The sequence below is a fragment of the Bombina bombina genome, chromosome 2 (genome assembly GCF_027579735.1).
Source record: "Bombina bombina isolate aBomBom1 chromosome 2, aBomBom1.pri, whole genome shotgun sequence".
Lineage (NCBI taxonomy): Eukaryota > Metazoa > Chordata > Amphibia > Anura > Bombinatoridae > Bombina > Bombina bombina.
In genome coordinates, this window is record NC_069500.1 from 650,794,542 (window position 1) to 650,817,024 (window position 22,483).

General features: G+C 38.7%; 1 protein-coding gene across 1 annotated transcript in view; it reads left to right on the forward strand.

The window, feature by feature from the left end:
• Positions 1–5,661: 5,661 nt before the first annotated feature.
• MOB3B (MOB kinase activator 3B) overlaps positions 5,662–22,483 on the forward strand; it is a 241,058-nt gene continuing 224,236 nt past the window's right edge. The window contains exon 1 of the mRNA XM_053702591.1: positions 5,662–5,878. The gene's annotated coding sequence lies outside the window, so the exon portion shown is untranslated. The remainder of the gene's footprint in view (positions 5,879–22,483) is intronic.

A 22,483-nucleotide genomic window follows, 5' to 3' on the forward strand; every position in this document is an offset into this window, starting at 1 on the left:
TAATGTTGGGGGAGGTATTGTATTTCTTTTTTTACAGGTAAAAGAGCTGATTACTTTGGGGCAATGCCCTGCAAAAAGCCCTTTTAAGGGTTGGTAAAAGAGCTGGTTACTTTGGGGCAATGCCCCGCAAAAGGCCCTTTTCAGGGCTATTTGTAATTTAGTTTAGGATAGGGAATTTTATTATTTTGGGGGGCTTTTTTATTTTATTAGGGGCTTAGATTAGGTGTAATTAGATTAAACTTCTTGTAATTTTTTTTATTTTTTGTAATTTAGTGTTTGTTTGTTTTTGTAATATAGTTTAGTTTATTTAATTGTATTTTATTTTAGATAATTGTAGTTAATTTATTTAATTAATTTATTGATAGTGTAGTGTTAGATGTATTTGTAACTTAGGTTAGGATTTATTTTACAGGTAATTTTCTAATTATTTTAACTAGGTAGCTATTAAATAGTTATTAACTATTTAATAGCTATTGTACCTAGTTAAAATAAATACAGTTACCTGTAAAATAAATATAAATCCTAAAATAGCTACAATGTAATTATTAATTATATTGTAGCTATCTTAGGGTTTATTTTATAAGTAAGTATTTAGTTTTAAATAGAAATAATTTAGTTAATAATATTGATATTATTTAGATTTATTTAAATAATAATTAAGTTAGGGGGTGTTAGGGTTAGACTCAGGTTTAGGGGGTAATATATTTAATGTAGGTGGCGGCGGTGTAGGGGGGTCAGATTAGGGGGTAATACATTTAATGTAGGTGGCGGCGGTGTAGGGGGGTCAGATTAGGGGGTAATACATTTAATGTAGGTGGCGGCGGTGTAGGGGGGTCAGATTAGAGGTTAATATATTTAATGTAGGTGGCGGCGGTGTAGGGGGGGTCAGATTAGAGGTTAATAAATTTAATGTAGGTGGTGGCGGGGTCCGGGAGTGGCGGTTTAGGGGTTAATACTAGGATAGGTTTATTGCGGTGTGGGCTATGGCGGTTTAGGGGTTAATAATTAGGCTTATTGCGTTGTGGGGGGTGTCGGTCTAGGGGTTAATACATTTATTATTAGGAGTGAGAGGGGGGATTGCGGATATAGGGGTATACGTGTCGGGCTGATTTTTGGGAGGCGTGTTAGACAGTTACGGGAGATTTAATACTTTAGTTAGTTTTTTTAGGCGCAGGCAGTTTCTAAAGTGCCGTAAGTCACTGGCGACTCCAGAAATTTGTAGTTACGCTCATTTCTGGACATCGCTAGTTTGTCCGATTTACGGCACTTTAGCAACTGCCGGCGGGGTATATGTAATACCCCGATGTGCGAGGTGAAACTACGGGCGGCGCGGGTTCCCTCGCTTGTGTCGAAAACGACGCTGTATATCGGATCGCGCCCACAGTATGTAAATAATTTTAGTGAGAAACCCAAAGTTGTACCAACTATATATACCAAAATGGGCCTAGATCAATACTTTGGGTTGTCTACTAAAAAAATATATAGTTTTGATAGGTAAAAAAAAAAAAAAAAGGCTCTATTTCTTTTTAAATGTAGTGATGGCAAAAATGCTAAAAGTGCTCTGGTCTTTTGGGAAAGTCTTAGTCTAAACTGCCCGGTCCGTAAGTGGTTAAAAATGAAGGTACCTTACTATAGTACTCTAAGGCTATTTGAAAGGCATTGAGGGAGATGTCCCTTATACATATCCTATTTTATTATCAAGAGACTGATATGTTTTATATCATGCGAACAAAGCTTCTATAGTTTATATTTCAATCCATTTTATTCCTAATAAGGTAATTAAATATTACGTTTTTTCAAGTACTTTGTAACAACATTTGTTGTGTTTCAGTAATATCAACCTAAATTATATAGCACCAATTCATTCATATATTTTTGTGAATTGCATCTTGTTGCAACCTATAGGGAAGGCATAGGTTTTAGGACTTGGCTCAAAGGTTAGTTAATAGTGAACTACTAGACTATTATTATCTGTAGCCATAAACCTGAAAATATAAAAAGTGCTATAAAAAGCATTTGTCACCTATCACTCTAAGTAAATGTAACAGTTAAAGTTATTGTAAAGTTTACTACTTTACTGCCTACTATATAAAATTATTAATAAAAACAGGAGCACTATCATTGATTAAAATGTGTAAAGACGTTTCATTTGTAAAATAATTACCATTTAGTGATGGTAAACATTGCATTGTTCCTCCATTCACATCTCATACTTTATGCAGCCAATCGATGACGAATCCGGCATCATCCAATCGTTTACCATCACTAAATAGTAATTATTTTACAAATGAAGCGACTTTAAGAATGTTATTCAATGAAAGTGCCCATGCCTTTAATAATAATTTTATATACTAGGCAGTTCAGTAATAAGCTTTACAATCACTTTAATTATATATATAAATTAAATACATTTAATAAAACATAACAAACATAATATACCATCTTAATCCACCTGTGGAATGGTTAACAATAAAAACTCATAAGTTCATAAAATACAACTAATAGTCCTAAGGACTATTATTTGTATTTTATGGCCTTTTCAGTGCATTTGTCTGCTATTTAAAATGATTACATGTATGGATTTGGATGATATGTTAGGTTTTATAACATTTGTTTTAATTTATGTGTTATTATATTTATTTATACGTCATATTTACATACGTTACTTTGTCACATTTATGACAAAAATGTGTTAAGTTCCTTTAAATGTTGTATCTTTTTTTTTTATTTTGTGAATCAGATAGAGCATGCAATTTTAAGCAACTTTCTAATTTACTCCTAATATCAACTTTTCTTCGTTCTCTTGCTATCTTTTTTGAAAAAGAAGGCATCTAAGCTTTTTTTTTTTTTTTTTTTTGGTTCAGACCTCTAGACAGCACTTTTTTATTGGTGGATGAATTTATCTATCAATCAGCAAGAACCACCCAGGTTGTTCACCAAAAATGGGCCGGCATCTAAACTTACATTTTTGCATTTCAAATAAAGATACCAAGAGAATGAAGAAAATTTGATAATAGGAATAAATTCGAAAGTTGCTTAAAATGTCATGCTCTATCTGAATCACGAAAGAAAAAATTTGGGTTCATTGTCCCTTTAAGAGAAATAAAATGAGATCAGTCTGATGATAAATTCCTCCATGATATAGAAACTTAAAGCCATATACAGTGTTTTGGATAGGATTATTGTGGCCCCAGGCCTTGGGTAGACAAAGCTGCTCTATGAGAATATGATGGTAAGTTATAAATAAGTGTTATTAAAATAATAAAATGCTAACTGCATTTTTTGCTGTGTGGAAAATGTAAGCCCATCTTGTGACAATGATGGATGGAGCATTTTTTGCAAATACAGTACATGTATAAGCAGGATCCCAACAGGTCAGGACACATCTGTAGATGGGTGAATACTTGTGTTCCATGCAAACATAATTGTAATGTCTGCTATGTGCTCTTATAAAGGGTATTGTGATTCTTACTCTAGCAGCTCATGTACAACTGTCCCTAACTGGCCTCAGTAGGGGAGACAAAATGGCTGCCTTTTAAAGATACACTGTAGTGCAAAAATGACATGTTCATTAAAGCGTATCATTTGCCCACTGCTCACTGTGAAGCGTTATATGTTTAACATCTGCAAAGGTGTTAAACACATAGGTAAAGTCCTGAGTTAAACACAACAAGTGATTGGAGGGGTCGTTAGACTGCAGTTGCTGATTGGCTTACTGGCTATGGGAGGGTCTGCTTGTGCAATCTTAAATTCCAGCAGCGAATGCTGCTTCACTGTCAGAAAACATGGGCGGACAGGTTCCCTGCCTGCAAATATTGTCTTCTCGGATGTTAATAAATGGAAGTCTAACACTTGATTGGCCTTTTTTGTTCTCAGAGTTAACTTTATTTATCATATACATTGAAGAATGTCAGTGAGGGATTGGAAAGATGTTTTTTAGTTTCAGTAAATTTAGGGACATGTAATGTTTATACTTTACATGTGATAAATCCAACCCCTTAAAACTCTTTTATGTGTACTTTGTACTATTTACTCTGATCAGTCTGTTTTCCCATGTACAGTACACCCTCTAATTTATGTTGTTTGAAAAATGGGCAGCCTGTCCATTGTTTATCTGTTCAAACTTGTTTTTTTCTCTTTATCTTCCGCAAAACACACCCCTCCTAGCTCCATAACATCTGATCTCATGAACTGTCCCACATGGCTATTGAAGTGGTGTTTAAACAAATGACTTTGCAGATGCAGAAAGCTGTGGATCTCAAAATGCCTGAGGTTCCAAAATGTTTTATTTAAAAAAAAGAAAAGTAAATTAATGATGTCATGTTACAAAAAATGTTAAGGCAAACGGATGTTACTATAAAATGAAAGTTTAACTGAGAAGGTGCAGTAAATTTAAAAACCCAGTGCACACAGCTTTCAAGTCACCCTATAAGATAATATGACACACTATTTGAGGTCTGTTCTTGAAAGGACAGTTTACTAAAAAAAAAAAAATCCCCTTTAATTTGTTCCCAATGATCCACTTTACCTGCTGGAGTGTATTAAATTGTTTACAAGTATTTCCTTTACACTTATATTGGCATTTAAAATAGTTTATTTAGCCTGTGGTTTCCCCAAGGCGAAGTTGTGTTAACACAGCCAGTAGAAGAAATTACACTCCCAGTAGGTTATAGAAGAAATTAGGTGATAAAATGTTAATTTTCCATTGTTCTCTGCAAGTATTGGTGATTGGTTTCCAGACGTATATAAGATAAAAAAAAGCAGGTATATGTTCACAGTGTGATAAAGTAATGAGTTCTGATTATACCTACAAGTTCAACCCATTTTATTAGGTTGTGGCTTCAAAACACAAAATCAGCTAATTCATATACTGTACACAAATAAGCCTTAAAAAAGAAAAGCTCATACATTTTATACTGTGCAGCTGGTAAAAAAAAGTAATTGGAAACACATTAAGGTAAACTATTTTATAGTATACTGTCCCTTTAAGATTACATTATAGATCAGTAAATCACACTTTGACATGAAAAATCAAATTGTCCAAATATTTTATATGTAATCATCCAGGTAAAACATATCTCATATCTAACAGCTAATGTGACTTTGTAAAATTAAATAGAGAAAAAGTGATTGAAATAGTTGTACTGTTACAAAAAAAGTTTATTAAACTGTATTTAGTGACTATATAATTACTATATTATTTTCAAATATCAAATAGTCTGAAAATATGAGTCTAAGTATATTTATGTGTATTAATAATAATAATAAATAATAATATGGGAATTACAATATAATATATACAGTGTATAATATATATATATAAAAATATCGAGACACATCTTGGCAAAATATGTTAAAATAATGTTTAACTAGGTGAAATTGTGAAGAAGCAATTTGTATATTATAACATGGTTTCTGTGATCATACTTAGATATCCCCATATGGAAATTAATGCACACCTTGAAATATTTTCAAAGTTGTCAGTCCAGCCAGCGCTGTGTAAATATCACATACCAATGGAATTTCCCTACGTTTGGCACTGAATGTGTTAAGTACAAAGGTCTACTGCAGTTGGGGACTAATGCTTATTGTTTCCCGTCCCTGGAGAGGGCGCCGTGCCAGCAGTGAAACGCCAGAGGGCGCAGCGCTCATAGCTACTGGTTGTGCACTGCAAATGTGAATGGATCAGACACTGGCATAGAAAGCGCTTGTCCCTTCCTGTCTCATTTCATCCTCTTCTGGAGTTATCTGCCTGGATCACGGGGTTTGCTTCAACTTTTTTTTTTTTTAAATAAAACAAGAATAAAAACATTTTTTTTGGAAGCACGCGGATAAGGAAACAAGTTACAGCTGAATAGAAGCGTGAATCGGGCAGGAGGTAATACCAGACATGTGCACGTTTTGCTTAGTAAAAGTTCCTGTTTTTCAGTCCGATCTATTGGGCGAGTAAGAGAATACGAGTAGTTTAGGAACTAGCGCGTTACTGATCAGCAGTGTTAGTGTAACGTTAGCTTTTTTTTGGGTAGTGCATGACGGGGCAGTGTGACAGAGTGCAGTGTGTGTTGTGATTATTACGGTAATAGTATTAATTTGCTGGTTACTGTTGAGGAGTGAAGTACAGTTAGTTTGGTTATGATGGGGGGGATCTTGCCGTTTGCTGGAGTTCTGTGTTGCAATCACCCAGGGGTCGTCTGTCCTGCTCCCAGTCCCTTCCTCGTTGTGATATCCCTGAAGTTTCCGCTGCTCTCTGGCATAGATCCTCCAGGCAATTGCTCAATACTTAAAGTGTTTAGTTTTGATGGAAATACAAAAAATAAATAAAAAAAGTTTTAATAGAGACGTCATAAAAGTCAAATTAAGTAACCCATATAGTAATTTCATGTTTAATTCCGAATTAACTCTTCATACACATTGTGACAGCAAGGTCCCTTATATGTACCAGCCACTGGCAATAAAAATGTGCTTTGGTTTTGCAATGTGCACTTCTTATCCTCCGCTGTATGTGGGAATATGTAAGCAGTTATTGTATTTGTGTAGTCGCTATATTTTAATCTTGTATATTCCTGTGCTTCTACCTTCAGTATAATATAAAACACGCGGTTTATGTATATTAAAAAAAAATCACTACTTTTGTGACATCTGATTGGAGCAATCTGTGTGCTGGGTTCAGTGCTAAATTTTGGGCTTTTAAAAAATAAATAAAAATATATATATATTTTAACTATATTATCCTGAATTGAAGCCAAATAGCCACAGAATAAAGATGCTTATAAGGTCCCTTTAATAATATTGTTCAAGTTTTTAAACATTTAAATCATGCATTTTATAGGTGCATTTAAAATGTATTACAATTTGTTTACAACATAAATTACTATGTTCTGAAAAAAATATTTTTTATTTTTAGAAATACCTGGGGGAGTTTTTCTAATCACCTAGTTAATTTATATCCCACAGACCAGTAGTATAGAAATGTGCACATTGTTTTAGTCTTAAAATCAAAACATACAGCTTCAGTGTAACTTTTCTACATTTAAAAAAATAAAATAAAAAAAATAAAAAACATGTTTAAATAGTGCTCATTTGAATGCATAATATACATATTTAAAATTTGCATGCCCCTTTAAAGGGACATTAAACCCATATTTTTTCTTTCATGATTTAGATAGAGCATGCAATTTTAAACAACTTTCTAATTTACTTCTATTATCTAATATGCTTCATTCTCTTGATATCCTTTGCTGAAAAGCATATCTAGATAGGCAGAGTAGCTGTTGATTGGCAGTTGCACATAGATGCCTCGTGTGATTGGCTCACCCATATGCATTGCCATTTCTTCAACAAAGGGTATCTGAAAAATGAAGCAAATTAAAAAATAGAAGTACTTTGGAAAGTTGTTTAAAATTGTATTCCCTATCTGTATCATGAAATAATTTTTTTGAGTTTAATATCCCTTTAAATCAGTCCTGTGGCCCAAATCCATGCTCACTGTAGAGTATGTGCATAAAGGCCAACATGGATTATATTAGCTTTGAAATAACCCCAGTACATATATAACAAAGTTAGCTTGTTTTGTTTCCTTGAAAAACATTGAGCAGCAGCAGAATTATTTACTGCTTTTGATTTAAAAAAAAAAAAATGCCAGTGCGTATGTAGAAATTCTTATGGATGGAAAATCCAAAAATATCCACATATGTGAGTCAGCATAGAGTGAATATTAAAAGTAAAAAAAAACAGACTAAGTGAAAACCAGATTCATTCACAGGGGAAACCCAAATACTAAAACCACATGTGATATGTGAAAGCTAGATGCATGTATGAAATGTAATGGCTCAGCGCCCATCTGCATTTGGAGCATCCAGGTTATGATGCTGTTGGGTTGCTGTACAGAGCAGGGTTCAGCCCTGCAGTTAGACACTAGGGAGGCCTTGTCATACCTCAGCTGGAGAGTGAGAAGGTCGTAGCCTCTCCAAAGGACATCTGGAGGGTGGTGGCTTAACTTGTTTTGCTGATAATGGCAGGGACATGACAAAGCAGGACACATCTTTTTTATTCAGTTCTGGAGCCTGTAAGTTTCAACTATTTAAAGGGATATGAAAAAGTGCTCCTTTAATAAAACACATGTTAAACATAAAAAGAAACAGATTGCACGCAAGCGCAAAATAGTGCTCGTGTGCAATGCTGAATTCCGGCAGTGGAATTCAGTCGGCCAAAGATAAGCTGCGGCGGACAGGGGTGTGTATGTGTGCCCGTGTCTGTCGCAGCTTGATAAATCGATCCTAAGCTAGATAAGAGACATTTTAAGTTCTATTGTCACATGTTGTTTGATGCATAAACCTTCTATTGAAAATATGCAATAAACTGACTACAGGTAGAGCAGGTGTCTCCTAGTAACACTTCAAAGGAAAAGCTGTTTTTTTGCCTTCCTTCAGAGACCACAGCCCCCTTATAGGGCAATGACAGGAAGCAATGGATACTTCATTAATTGTGTTAAAAAAATAAATAAAAGGTAAAATCCTTTTAAAATTATAAATAAAATATATTGCAATGATTTATATTAAGTATGACCCACTGCTTAGTGCTTGTTTTATTACAATAATGAAACAGACTGTTTCATATCCCTTTAATAATACTTAGGATTTCAGATCAGGGCTTTTAAAAACTTGCCCCAGACCACAAATGTGTGGTGACTGAATTCCTAATAATTATTATATACATAGAAGTCAAAATTAAACTTAGATTATTCATATATATAGTTCTAGAAAGCTTTCTAATGTACTTTTGTTATATTTAATTCTTTCTCTAGGTGTTCTTTGTTAAAGAAAGATAAAAGTGCAAAAAGTGAATGCAGTAATCAATGCTATATTATTGCCCATGACTGTGGCCCTTATTCAAAACCAAGTAAAATATAAAACCCACACATTTCTTTCATGATTCAGATAGAACATACATTTAACAACACAGAATTTTATGCCTATTTACAAGTCCGCCATTGGTACAATGAAACTATCAAAAATTGTACCAAGGAGTGGGTACACCCGGGTATTAAAATGGGCCCTTTTTAAAGCAGGTAAACGGTCAATTAGCTATTGGTATCGGATGATACAAACGGAGAGCGGTGAAATAAATGTATTAGAGATATCGGCAAAGTGGGCTAAGGATATTCAAAATATGGATCCATATAAAGTAAAACAGAGTATAATTGCGGTAGAACATGCAACTCTTTCCACATCATGGCGAGAATCACAGTTCAAAATCTTGAATCGCATGTATATATCACCGGCTAGCTTAAATAGATGGTATGGGAATGTCTTAAATGTGTGTCCTCGATGTAGTTCCATCAGGGCCGACCTGGTTCACATGTTCTGGAGCTGCCCCAAGATCCAGCAATTTTGGCAGCGAGTACAGTTCTGGATGAATAGATTACTGAGTATACAGATACGTATAGAGATACAGCATATTTTTTTCTTGGTTAATTTGAGAGATCTTGGGGAATACGTCCCTAATATTGATTTTATTAATACAGCAATTCTGGGAGGCAGATATCTTATCCTAAAAAATTGGAAAGCCACTAGGGAACCTACAATTAACAATTTAACTTTCCTACTTCATGCACAATATCAAATAGAGCATATTGATAGCCTTAATCAGGGAACTAATCATCAAGATAGATTCGAACATAAATGGTTAGAATTTATTAGGAGATATAGAAACAATATATAACCAGAATCGAAGCCCGTCGCTGTATACTGCCTCTCCTTTCTCTTCTCCTTTTTCTTTTTCTTTTTTTTCTTTTTTTTTTTTTTTTCTCCTTTTCTTCTCTTCCTTTACCTTTCTCCCCCTGAACAACTTGTCTTAACCCCCCCCCTCGGTCTTATTAAGGATGGTTTATAGAATATAGTAAAATACAGGACTAGTGAAGCGCTAAATCAACCTTTGGTAGTAACTGTAGTTTAAATATATAAGAATTTATATTTTTTTTCAGTATCTTCTGAATTCAATAACCAGAAAATGTTGAGGTTCGTCTCTTTTCTATTAGGTTTGTGTTCTACATGAATAAAACTAATATCATGTATAGTAGTAGAAATAAAGTACTGATAAGCTAACTATATAATAAGAGATATGGATGATAATGTTTTGTAATTTACTATGTCCATGTGGAAACAACATGTTTACTTTGTACATGTCTTGTGAACTTCAAACAATAAAAACAAAATGGAAAACAGAACATACACTTCTAAACAAATTTCCAATCTACTTTTATTATAAAATTTGATTATTTTTTCTGCTATACCTTGTTGAAGGAGCAGAAATGCACGGCTGGGAGATAGCTGAACACTTATAGGATACAAATAGAACTAAGCAAATTAGATAATATAAGTAATTTGGAAAGTTGTTCTATCTGAATCATGAAAGTTTATTTTTGACTTTCTTGTCACTTTAATGTCAGTTCAGCAGCAATGCACTACTGGGACCTAGCTGGCCACATCTGGTGAGCCAATGACAAGAGACATATATGTGTAGCCACCCATCACCAGCGAGCTCCCAGTAGTATATTGCTACTCAGTCTCCTTAGGTATGTTTTCAAACAAAGGACACCAAAGGAACAAGGTAAATTTGATAATAGGAGTCTCTTAAATTTGCATGTTTTATATGAACCATGATATAAAACATGCGTTTTACAAGTTGAAAGTACAAAGCTTTTGCACAAGCACTAACCCGCCGCACACAAAAAAACTAAGTTCGAATATCGTAACCACCTTAACGTATTCCCCCAATAGACTTCACAAAGACCGCTGCTCCATAACCCTGTCCGCCTGCTCTGAGCAGGCGGACAGGAATTGCCGGAATTCAACCCGATCGAGTACGATCGGGTTGATTGACACCTCCCTGCTGGCACCAAATCTGCAGGGGTGGCGTGAGCTGCTGGTGCAATGCTGAATACGGAGAGCGTATTGCTCTCCGCATTCAGGGAGGTCTTGCGGACCTGATCCGCACCGTCGGATCAGGTTCTGCAAGACATTTGTTAAATAGGCCCCATAATCTAGCCCATAATTTGTTTACCCAAAAACATTTTTACGTAGTTTTTTTTATGTAGCAGTATTATTTGAATGTGTCCTCCAAATCACAAGAATGAGCATCAATGTACAGAGTATCATACTATTCTTTACCCCTTTGAGAGAAAATCTTTTTAAGCCTCTTATCTAATTAGTATGGTTTTAAAGCAGTAAGCCACATTATATGAATGTGCATTGTAACCATTGTGTGCATTGTTCGTATGTCCTAGTGCAGCACTGCTCAGTCTGTGGCACACGTAGGTAGTTAAGCTATTCTTTCTCTATGGGGAACTACATAAATGCGACACTACTACCTCTTTGACCCCCCAGATTCGCCTTCCCCCCTGCCCTGTCTTAATTTCTGAGCGGCTCTGACCTCCTGACTTACTTTTAGCGCAGGGTGTTGGGCTCTTGACTCCTCTTGGGGTTGAATAGGCGCTCCCTCCTTAACTCCAAGGATCTTAGCCCCAATATATACCCAGTAAAGTGATAAGTATACATTATTTATGTTCTAGACCCACTTTGGCACTCCAGCTGATTCTGTCCTAGTTTTAACACTTATAATACACATATAACTCAGCAGCAGGGGCCTTTGGGCATTATTGTTTAAGTCAGGCTGTTTGGTACTGGGTGGGGTTGGGGTTCATTACCCTGGTCACTAATTATTGTTTGGAATTGCAAACGCATTATTCAAAGGGTGTTAATCTGCCGTCATCTTTAGAGCTCTTTAAGTACAACATCTCTAGCTGATGCACCGTATCTTATTAACCACCATTTCCTGAATTAGCTAAGTCCCTCTCCACTAGTCTTAGACATGGTAGAGTGTTTCCTCACAGTTCACCTATACAATCATATAACAGGCCCTTACTCGCTCCCGTAATTCCATCTTCCTAGCACCCTATAAGGCTCCGCCCCCCCCTTGAACCCCTTAGAATGTAAGCCTATGGGCCCAGCTGCTCACAGATTGCTTCATAAGAGCCAACTTCAACAGTGAAACTCTCGGCAGGGCCCTCTACCCACTTGACCCCTACAAAAGCTATCCTGTACACCGACTATGTTTACAGCGCTGCAGAATCTGTTGGCGCTCTACAAATACCTGATAATAATAATAATGTCTCGCTATACACAAAGGACCCCCTATCTCATTACCCTGGTCACTAAATATTGTTTGGAATTGCAAACGTATTATTCAAAGGGTGTTAATCTGCCGTCATCTTTAGAGCTCTTTAAGTACAACATCTCTAGCTGATACACCGTATCTTATTAACCACCATTTCCTGAATTAGCTAAGTCCCTCTCCACTAGTCTTAGACATGGTAGAGTGTTTCCTCACAGTTCACCTATACAATCATATAACAGGCCCTTACTCGCTCCCTTAATTCCATCTTCCTAGCACCCTATAAGGCTCCGCCCCCCCCGCTACCCTCCCTACTTCAACTAGAGCGGCTCTTGCCCGCTGAACTTCCTTCCCCCCTCCCTCGCAAAATTGGTCCAAAAGAGGCCAACCAAATCTATTCCACCCTTGCTAGGCTATATAATTCTATGACTGTTCTCTTTGACAAGGTGGAGGTCATATGCTCTAAATACACAATATAAAAATGAGGTTTCATCATACATCCATGACATTCTTGCTGAGCTAGTTATGCAATCTCACTGTTATTTGCTGAATGCTTTGTGTAAATTCCTGTCACAACTATGATGGTAATGTGAACGATAGATATAATGGCATATTTCTTAATTAATGTATTCCTCTACTTTGTGTGATGCTCAGAATCCATACCCAGAGTCATTATTTTTCTATTCCTTATCTATATATGTGGGTATATGTTGTATATCTCATTGTTATGTTTTCACTGTCATTGGATGACTATTATATGTAACCTTTCTTATAACCTCAATAAAAAATGTATTAAAAAAACCCCAAAAAAAACAAAACAGTTTCACACTTCTCATTAGGTAATTAAAGGGATAGTGTACTGTAAATACAGTAGATTGGCATAATCAACAAATGCATGATAAAAAGACAATGCAATAGCACTTTGGGCTCGATTTATCAAGCTACGGTGGATAGAGGCGTACATTTGCGTCCCTGTCTGCCACAGCTCACCTCTGGTGGACAGAATTACGCTGGCGGAATTTAACATTGCACGCAAATGCTATATTGCGCTCGCATGCAATGCCGCCCCCTTTCCCCTGCCCGTGCTCAGACAATCACACTTTGGCAGGAGCTGTCAATCTCCTCAATCGGACGAGACAGAGGAGATTGAAATTCTCCACCTAAGAGGTGGAGAAGAGGAATGGACTGCAGGTTCTCTTGTGAGAACCTGCAGTGGAAGAGCAGGAGAAGGCTTGATAAATCTAGCCCTTCGTCTGAACTTCAAATTAGTAGTAGATTTTTGTTTGGATACATTTCAAAGTTATGTCTGTTTCCACTCCCCCTGTATCATGTGACAGCCATCAGCCAATCACAAATGCATATATGTATATTCTGTGAATCCTTGCACATGCTCAGTAGGAGCTGGGGTCTCAAAACATGTAAATATAAAAAGATGGTGCACATATTGTTAATGGAAGTAAATTGGAAAGTTGTTTAAAATGTTATGCTCTATCTGAATCATGAAACTTTAATTTTGACTTGATTGTCTCTTTAACTGTATGGGAAATTTCTTCTTTATGTTTATATTTGTATATGAAATAGCTGATTTTGTGTATTGGAAAAAAAAAATCAAATGGGCTGAGCTTGCAGAGAGCACATGCCTCCTTATCTTATATGTCAGAATTCCATCATTACCCCTACCTCGCACGCCCAATGTCTTGGGGTCACACTTGACTCAGATCTTTCCTTCACTGCTCACATTCAGTCCTTGGCTAATGCCTGCCGCTTCCACCTTAAAAACATCGCTAAAATTAGACATTTCCTTACACAAGATACAACCAAGATTTTAATCCACTCTCTCATCCTTTCCCGCCTCGACTACTGCAACTCCGTCCTCTCTGGTCTACCTAGCTGTCGCATAGCTCCTTTACAATCCATTATGAATGCCCCTGCCAGGGTCATCTTCCTTACTCGTCGCTCTTCATCTGCTGCACCTCTCTGCCAATCCCTTCACTGGCTTCCTCTTGCCTCTAGGATTAAACATAAAATCCTCACCCTGACATATAAAGCTCTCACCTACACTGCTCCCCCCTACATCTCAGAACTTGTCTCTAGATACTCTCCCTCCCGTCCCCTTCGATCAGCTCAGGATCTCCTCCTCTCTTGTTACTTCCTCACATTCACGTTTACAGGACTTCTCCAGACTGGCCCCCATCTTGTGGAATTCTCTGCCTCGCTCCATAAGACTCTCCCCTAGTTTTAACAGCTTCAAGCACTCCCTAAAAACTCTACTATTCAGGGATGCATACAACCAACACTAACCTTTTCTAACTCCATTGCTTTCCCCTTGAACCCCTTATAATGTAAGCCTATGGGCCCAGCTGCTCACAGATTGCTTCATAAGAGCCAACTACAACAGTGAAACTCTCGGCAGGGCCCTCTACTCACTTGACCCCTACAAAAGCTATCCTGTACACCGACTATGTTTACAGCGCTGCAGAATCTGTTGGCGCTCTACAAATACCTGATAATAATAATAATGTCTCGCTATACACAAAGGACCCCCTATCTCTGCCAGTATATAAAAGGCCAATTTTTGGATAGCAATTGAAAAGGAACATTTTAGTGTACATTGCTTCCACCCCCTACTGTGATTTCTTCTACTTCCTCTTGTTTACATAACTTTTTGTAACCAGTACTGCTTTACTGATTTTTTCAGTATAAGTGGTGGTAGCATAAAAACAAGAAAATAGAGAAACGCACTAAACTAAGACAGAACAAAAGCTAGAAAAACTTCCATGCTTGTCCACAAGGCCAGTGCCACTCAGGTTGCAGTCTCTTTTAGCACATTATGCCTTTCACAAAGAAAAAATATCCTGTAGCATATCAGTCTCACCCTGCCCAATGACAGTCCAGCGCCAAAATACCAGGAAATTCTTCTCTGAACAAGAGAAAACAACAAACCCCAGACATACGTTTCGGCCTTTTTTGGGCCTTGTCAGTGAGGTGCAGTTGCATCTCTCTAAGGCATATGTGCAAGGAGTCCACGTCTGGTTTCCCCTTTTTCCTCATAGGGAGACCTAAGAGTAATTAGCATAAAAGCAAGAAAATAGAGAGACGCACTAATCTAAGACAGAAGAAAAGCTAGAAAAAATGCCATGCTTGTCCACAAGGTGGTAAGTGGTGGTAGCAACAGACAAAAAATAGCTATAAAAGCCAATATAATGGTAAAATAATTTGTAAATAATTTATTACATTCCAGCAGGTAAAAGGGATCATTGGAACACATCGAAAAGGGAGAAAAATGTACAGTACACTTTCACTTTAAGAAAGCAAAATTTGCATTTTTTTTATTTTGTTGCAGTTTAGGGAAATACCCACTGGCCCTTTTGAGTATTGTTTATCTAATCACCTTTATAGACTTGCTCCCGAGCTTATCAAGTAATCCCTGTGTAGCATGTTGGATGATCATTGCTCTGAAGTCTGCAGAATGCACTCTAGCCTCTCAGGGGCAGTGAAACCCCCCCACACAATTCTCAGTATTAACCCCTTAAGGACCAGCAATGTACCCTGTATGTCACTGGCCTTTTTTTGGGACTTGATTGTTTTATAGCGCGGTCTTGCCACCAGCGTTGAGACTGCTCTATTCCACAAAGCCTGCTGGAGCTTAGCGACCAGTGACATACAGGCTACATTGTGGTCGTTAAGGGGTTAAAGGGACATGAGCGTCAGAATAAACTAAAAAACTAAATTGGTTCAGACAGAGAAGGCAATTTTAAGATAATTTTCACTTTGTTGTTAAAAAGCATACCTAGATAGGCTCAAGAGCAGCAATGTACTACTGGGAGCTAGTTAGTGGTGACAGATACTGTATATGCCTCTTGATATTGGCTCACCAGATTCAGCTGTTCAGCTATTCCCAGCATTTCACTGCTTCTTTGTAACTGATTTAAACTATGTGTTTAACTCCTTTGCAGAGGTTAAACAAATAGCTATATGCAAGCAATTATGCATTTTCCTTTTACAATTTGATGTTCATTTAAAGGGACACTGAACCCAATTTTTTCTTTCATTCAGATAGAGCATGCAATTTTAAGCAACTTTCTAATTTACTCCTATTATCATTTTTTCTTTGTTCTCTTTCTATCTTTATTTGAAAAAGAATGCACCTAAGTTTTTTTGGTTCAGACCTCTGGACAGCACATTTTTATTGGTGGATGAATGTATCCACCAATCAGCAAGAACAACCCAGGTTGTTCACCAAAAATGGGTCGGCATCTAAACTTACATTCTTGCATTTCACATAAAGATGCCAAGAGAATGAAGAAAATTTGATAATAGGAGTAAATTATAAAGTTGCTTAAAATTTCATGCTCTATCTGAATCACGAAAGAAAAAATTTGGGTTCATTGATCAAAGGACCAGTCAACACAGTAGATTTGCATATTCAACAACTGCAACATAACAAGACAATGCAATAGCACTTAGTCTGAACTTCAAATGAGTAGTAGATTTTTTTTCTGACAAGTTTAAAAGTTATGTCTATTTCCACTCCCCATGTACCATGTGACAGCCATCAGCTAATCATAAATGCATACACGTACCATGTGACAGCAATCAGCCAATCACAAATGCATACACGTTTTATTCTGTGAATTCTTGCACATGCTCAGTAGGAGCTGGTGACTCAAAAAGTTTAAATATAAAAAGACTGCACATTTTGTTAAAGGAAGTAAATTGGAAAGTTGTTTAAAATTGCATGCTCTATCTGAATCATGAAAGTTAATTTTGACTTGAGTGTCCCTTTAAGCTTCAGGAAAGCAAACAACATCATAAAAAACAGAATTTATGTTTACCTGATAAATTACTTTCTCCAACGGTGTGTCCGGTCCACGGCGTCATCCTTACTTGTGGGATATTCTCTTCCCCAACAGGAAATGGCAAAGAGCCCAGCAAAGCTGGTCACATGATCCCTCCTAGGCTCCGCCTACCCCAGTCATTCGACCGACGTTAAGGAGGAATATTTGCATAGGAGAAACCATATGGTACAGTGGTGACTGTAGTTAAAGAAAATAAATTATCAGACCTGATTAAAAAACCAGGGCGGGCCGTGGACCGGACACACCGTTGGAGAAAGTAATTTATCAGGTAAACATAAATTCTGTTTTCTCCAACATAGGTGTGTCCGGTCCACGGCGTCATCCTTACTTGTGGGAACCAATACCAAAGCTTTAGGACACGGATGAAGGGAGGGAGCAAATCAGGTCACCTAAATGGAAGGCACCACGGCTTGCAAAACCTTTCTCCCAAAAATAGCCTCAGAAGAAGCAAAAGTATCAAACTTGTAAAATTTGGTAAAAGTGTGCAGTGAAGACCAAGTCGCTGCCCTACATATCTGATCAACAGAAGCCTCGTTCTTGAAGGCCCATGTGGAAGCCACAGCCCTAGTGGAATGAGCTGTGATCCTTTCGGGAGGCTGCCGTCCGGCAGTCTCGTAAGCCAATCTGATGATGCTTTTAATCCAAAAAGAGAGAGAGGTAGAAGTTGCTTTTTGACCTCTCCTTTTACCTGAATAAACAACAAACAAGGAAGATGTTTGTCTAAAATCCTTTGTAGCATCTAAATAGAATTTTAGAGCGCGAACAACATCCAAATTGTGCAACAAACGTTCCTTCTTTGAAACTGGTTTCGGACACAGAGAAGGTACGATAATCTCCTGGTTAATGTTTTTGTTAGAAACAACCTTTGGAAGAAAACCAGGTTTAGTACGTAAAACCACCTTATCTGCATGGAACACCAGATAAGGAGGAGAACACTGCAGAGCAGATAATTCTGAAACTCTTCTAGCAGAAGAAATTGCAACTAAAAACAAAACTTTCCAAGATAATAACTTAATATCAACGGAATGTAAGGGTTCAAACGGAACCCCCTGAAGAACTGAAAGAACTAAATTGAGACTCCAAGGAGGAGTCAAAGGTTTGTAAACAGGCTTGATTCTAACCAGAGCCTGAACAAAGGCTTGAACATCTGGCACAGCTGCCAGCTTTTTGTGAAGTAACACCGACAAGGCAGAAATCTGTCCCTTCAGGGAACTTGCAGATAATCCTTTTTCCAATCCTTCTTGAAGGAAGGATAGAATCCTAGGAATCTTAACCTTGTCCCAAGGGAATCCTTTAGATTCACACCAACAGATATATTTTTTCCAAATTTTGTGGTAAATCTTTCTAGTTACAGGCTTTCTGGCCTGAACAAGAGTATCGATAACAGAATCTGAGAATCCTCGCTTCGATAAAATCAAGCGTTCAATCTCCAAGCAGTCAGCTGGAGTGAAACCAGATTCGGATGTTCGAACGGACCCTGAACAAGAAGGTCTCGTCTCAAAGGTAGCTTCCAAGGTGGAGCCGATGACATATTCACCAGATCTGCATACCAAGTCCTGCGTGGCCACGCAGGAGCTATCAAGATCACCGACGCCCTCTCCTGATTGATCCTGGCTACCAGCCTGGGGATGAGAGGAAATGGCGGGAACACATAAGCTAGTTTGAAGGTCCAAGGTGCTACTAGTGCATCCACTAGAGCCGCCTTGGGATCCCTGGATCTGGCCCCGTAGCAAGGAACTTTGAAGTTCTGACGAGAAGCCATCAGATCCATGTCTGGAATGCCCCACAGGTGAGTGACTTGGGCAAAGATTTCCGGATGGAGTTCCCACTCCCCCGGATGCAATGTCTGACGACTCAGAAAATCCGCTTCCCAATTTTCCACTCCTGGGATGTGGATAGCAGACAGGTGGCAGGAGTGAGACTCCGCCCATAGAATAATTTTGGTCACTTCTTCCATCGCTAGGGAACTCCTTGTTCCCCCCTGATGGTTGATGTACGCAACAGTTGTCATGTTGTCTGATTGAAACCGTATGAACTTGGTCCTCGCTAGCTGAGGCCAAGCCTTGAGAGCATTGAATATCGCTCTCAGTTCCAGAATATTTATCGGTAGAAGAGATTCTTCCCGAGACCAAAGACCCTGAGCTTTCAGGGATCCCCAGACCGCGCCCCAGCCCATCAGACTGGCGTCGGTCGTGACAATGACCCACTCTGGTCTGCGGAATGTCATCCCTTGTGACAGGTTGTCCAGGGACAGCCACCAACGGAGTGAGTCTCTGGTCCTCTGATTTACTTGTATCTTCGGAGACAAGTCTGTATAGTCCCCATTCCACTGACTGAGCATGCACAGTTGTAATGGTCTTAGATGAATGCGCGCAAAAGGAACTATGTCCATTGCCGCTACCATCAACCCGATCACTTCCATGCACTGAGCTATGGAAGGAAGAGGAACGGAATGAAGTATCCGACAAGAGTCTAGAAGTTTTGTTTTTCTGACCTCTGTCAGAAAAATCCTCATTTCTAAGGAGTCTATAATTGTTCCCAAGAAGGGAACCCTTGTTGACGGGGATAGAGAACTCTTTTCCACGTTCACTTTCCAACCGTGAGATCTGAGAAAGGCCAGGACGATGTCCGTGTGAGCCTTTGCTTGAGGAAGGGACGACGCTTGAATCAGAATGTCGTCCAAGTAAGGTACTACCGCAATGCCCCTTGGTCGTAGCACAGCTAGAAGGGACCCTAGTACCTTTGTGAAAATCCTTGGAGCAGTGGCTAATCCGAAAGGAAGCGCCACGAACTGGTAATGTTTGTCCAGGAATGCGAACCTTAGGAACCGATGATGTTCCTTGTGGATAGGAATATGTAGATACGCATCCTTTAAATCCACCGTGGTCATGAATTGACCTTCCTGGATGGAAGGAAGAATAGTTCGAATGGTTTCCATCTTGAACGATGGAACCTTGAGAAACTTGTTTAAGATCTTGAGATCTAAGATTGGTCTGAACGTTCCCTCTTTTTTGGGAACTATGAACAGATTGGAGTAGAACCCCATCCCTTGTTCTCTTAATGGAACAGGATGAATCACTCCCATTTTTAACAGGTCTTCTACACAATGTAAGAACGCCTGTCTTTTTATGTGGTCTGAAGACAACTGAGACCTGTGGAACCTCCCCCTTGGGGGAAGTCCCTTGAATTCCAGAAGATAACCTTGGGAGACTATTTCTAGCGCCCAAGGATCCAGAACATCTCTTGCCCAAGCCTGAGCGAAGAGAGAGAGTCTGCCCCCCACCAGATCCGGTCCCGGATCGGGGGCCAACATTTCATGCTGTCTTGGTAGCAGTGGCAGGTTTCTTGGCCTGCTTTCCCTTGTTCCAGCCTTGCATTGGTCTCCAAGCTGGCTTGGCTTGAGAAGTATTACCCTCTTGCTTAGAGGACGTAGCACTTTGGGCTGGTCCGTTTTTACGAAAGGGACGAAAATTAGGTCTATTTTTTGCCTTGAAAGGCCGATCCTGAGGAAGGGCGTGGCCCTTACCCCCAGTGATATCAGAGATAATCTCTTTCAAGTCAGGGCCAAACAGCGTTTTCCCCTTGAAAGGAATGTTTAGTAGCTTGTTCTTGGAAGACGCATCAGCCGACCAAGATTTCAACCAAAGCGCTCTGCGCGCCACAATAGCAAACCCAGAATTCTTAGCCGCTAACCTAGCCAATTGCAAAGTGGCGTCTAGGGTGAAAGAATTAGCCAATTTGAGAGCATTGATTCTGTCCATAATCTCCTCATAAGGAGGAGAATCCCTATCGAGCGTCTTTATCAGCTCATCGAACCAGAAACATGCGGCTGTAGCGACAGGGACAATGCATGAAATTGGTTGTAGAAGGTAACCCTGCTGAACAAACATCTTTTTAAGCAAACCTTCTAATTTTTTATCCATAGGATCTTTGAAAGCACAACTATCCTCTATGGGTATAGTGGTGCGTTTGTTTAAAGTGGAAACCGCTCCCTCGACCTTGGGGACTGTCTGCCATAAGTCCTTTCTGGGGTCGACCATAGGAAACAATTTTTTAAATATGGGGGGAGGGACGAAAGGAATACCGGGCCTTTCCCATTCTTTATTAACAATGTCCGCCACCCGCTTGGGTATAGGAAAAGCTTCTGGGAGCCCCGGCACCTCTAGGAACTTGTCCATTTTACATAGTTTCTCTGGGATGACCAACTTTTCACAATCATCCAGAGTGGATAATACCTCCTTAAGCAGAATGCGGAGATGTTCCAACTTAAATTTAAATGCAATCACATCAGGTTCAGCCTGTTGAGAAATGTTCCCTGAATCAGTAATTTCTCCCTCAGACAAAACCTCCCTGGCCCCATCAGACTGGGTTAGGGGCCCTTCAGAGATATTAATATCAGCGTCGTCATGCTCTTCAGTATCTAAAACAGAGCAGCCACGCTTACGCTGACAAGGGTTCATTTTGGCTAAAATGTTTTTGACAGAATTATCCATTACAGCCGTTAATTGTTGCATAGTAAGGAGTATTGGCGCGCTAGATGTACTAGGGGCCTCCTGAGTGGGCAAGACTCGTGTAGACGAAGGAGGGAATGATGCAGTACCATGCTTACTCCCCTCACTTGAGGAATCATCTTGGGCATCATTGTCATTATCACATAAATCACATTTATTTAAATGAATAGGAATCCTGGCTTCCCCACATTCAGAACACAGTCTATCTGGTAGTTCAGACATGTTAAACAGGCATAAACTTGATAACAAAGTACAAAAACGTTTTAAAATAAAACCGTTACTGTCACTTTAAATTTTAAACTGAACACACTTTATTACTGCAATTGCGAAAAAACATGAAGGAATTGTTCAAAATTCACCAAATTTTCACCACAGTGTCTTAAAGCCTTAAAAGTATTGCACACCAAATTTGGAAGCTTTAACCCTTAAAATAACGGAACCGGAGCCGTTTTAAGCTTTAACCCCTTTACAGTCCCTGGTATCTGCTTTGCTGAGACCCAACCAAGCCCAAAGGGGAATACGATACCAAATGACGCCTTCAGAAAGTCTTTTCTAAGTATCAGAGCTCCTCTCACATGCGACTGCATGCCATGCCTCTCAAAAACAAGTGCGCCACACCGGCGCGAAAATGAGGCTCTGCTTAAGCTTTGGGAAAGCCCCTAAGGAATAAGGTGTCTAATACAGTGCCTGCCGATATTATTATATCAAAATACCCAGATAAAATGATTCCTCAAGGCTAAATATGTGTTAATAATGAATCGATTTAGCCCAGAAACAGTCTACAGTCTTAATAAGCCCTTGTGAAGCCCTTATTTATGATCGTAATAAACATGGCTTACCGGATCCCATAGGGAAAATGACAGCTTCCAGCATTACATCGTCTTGTTAGAATGTGTCATACCTCAAGCAGCAAGAGACTGCACACTGTTCCCCCAACTGAAG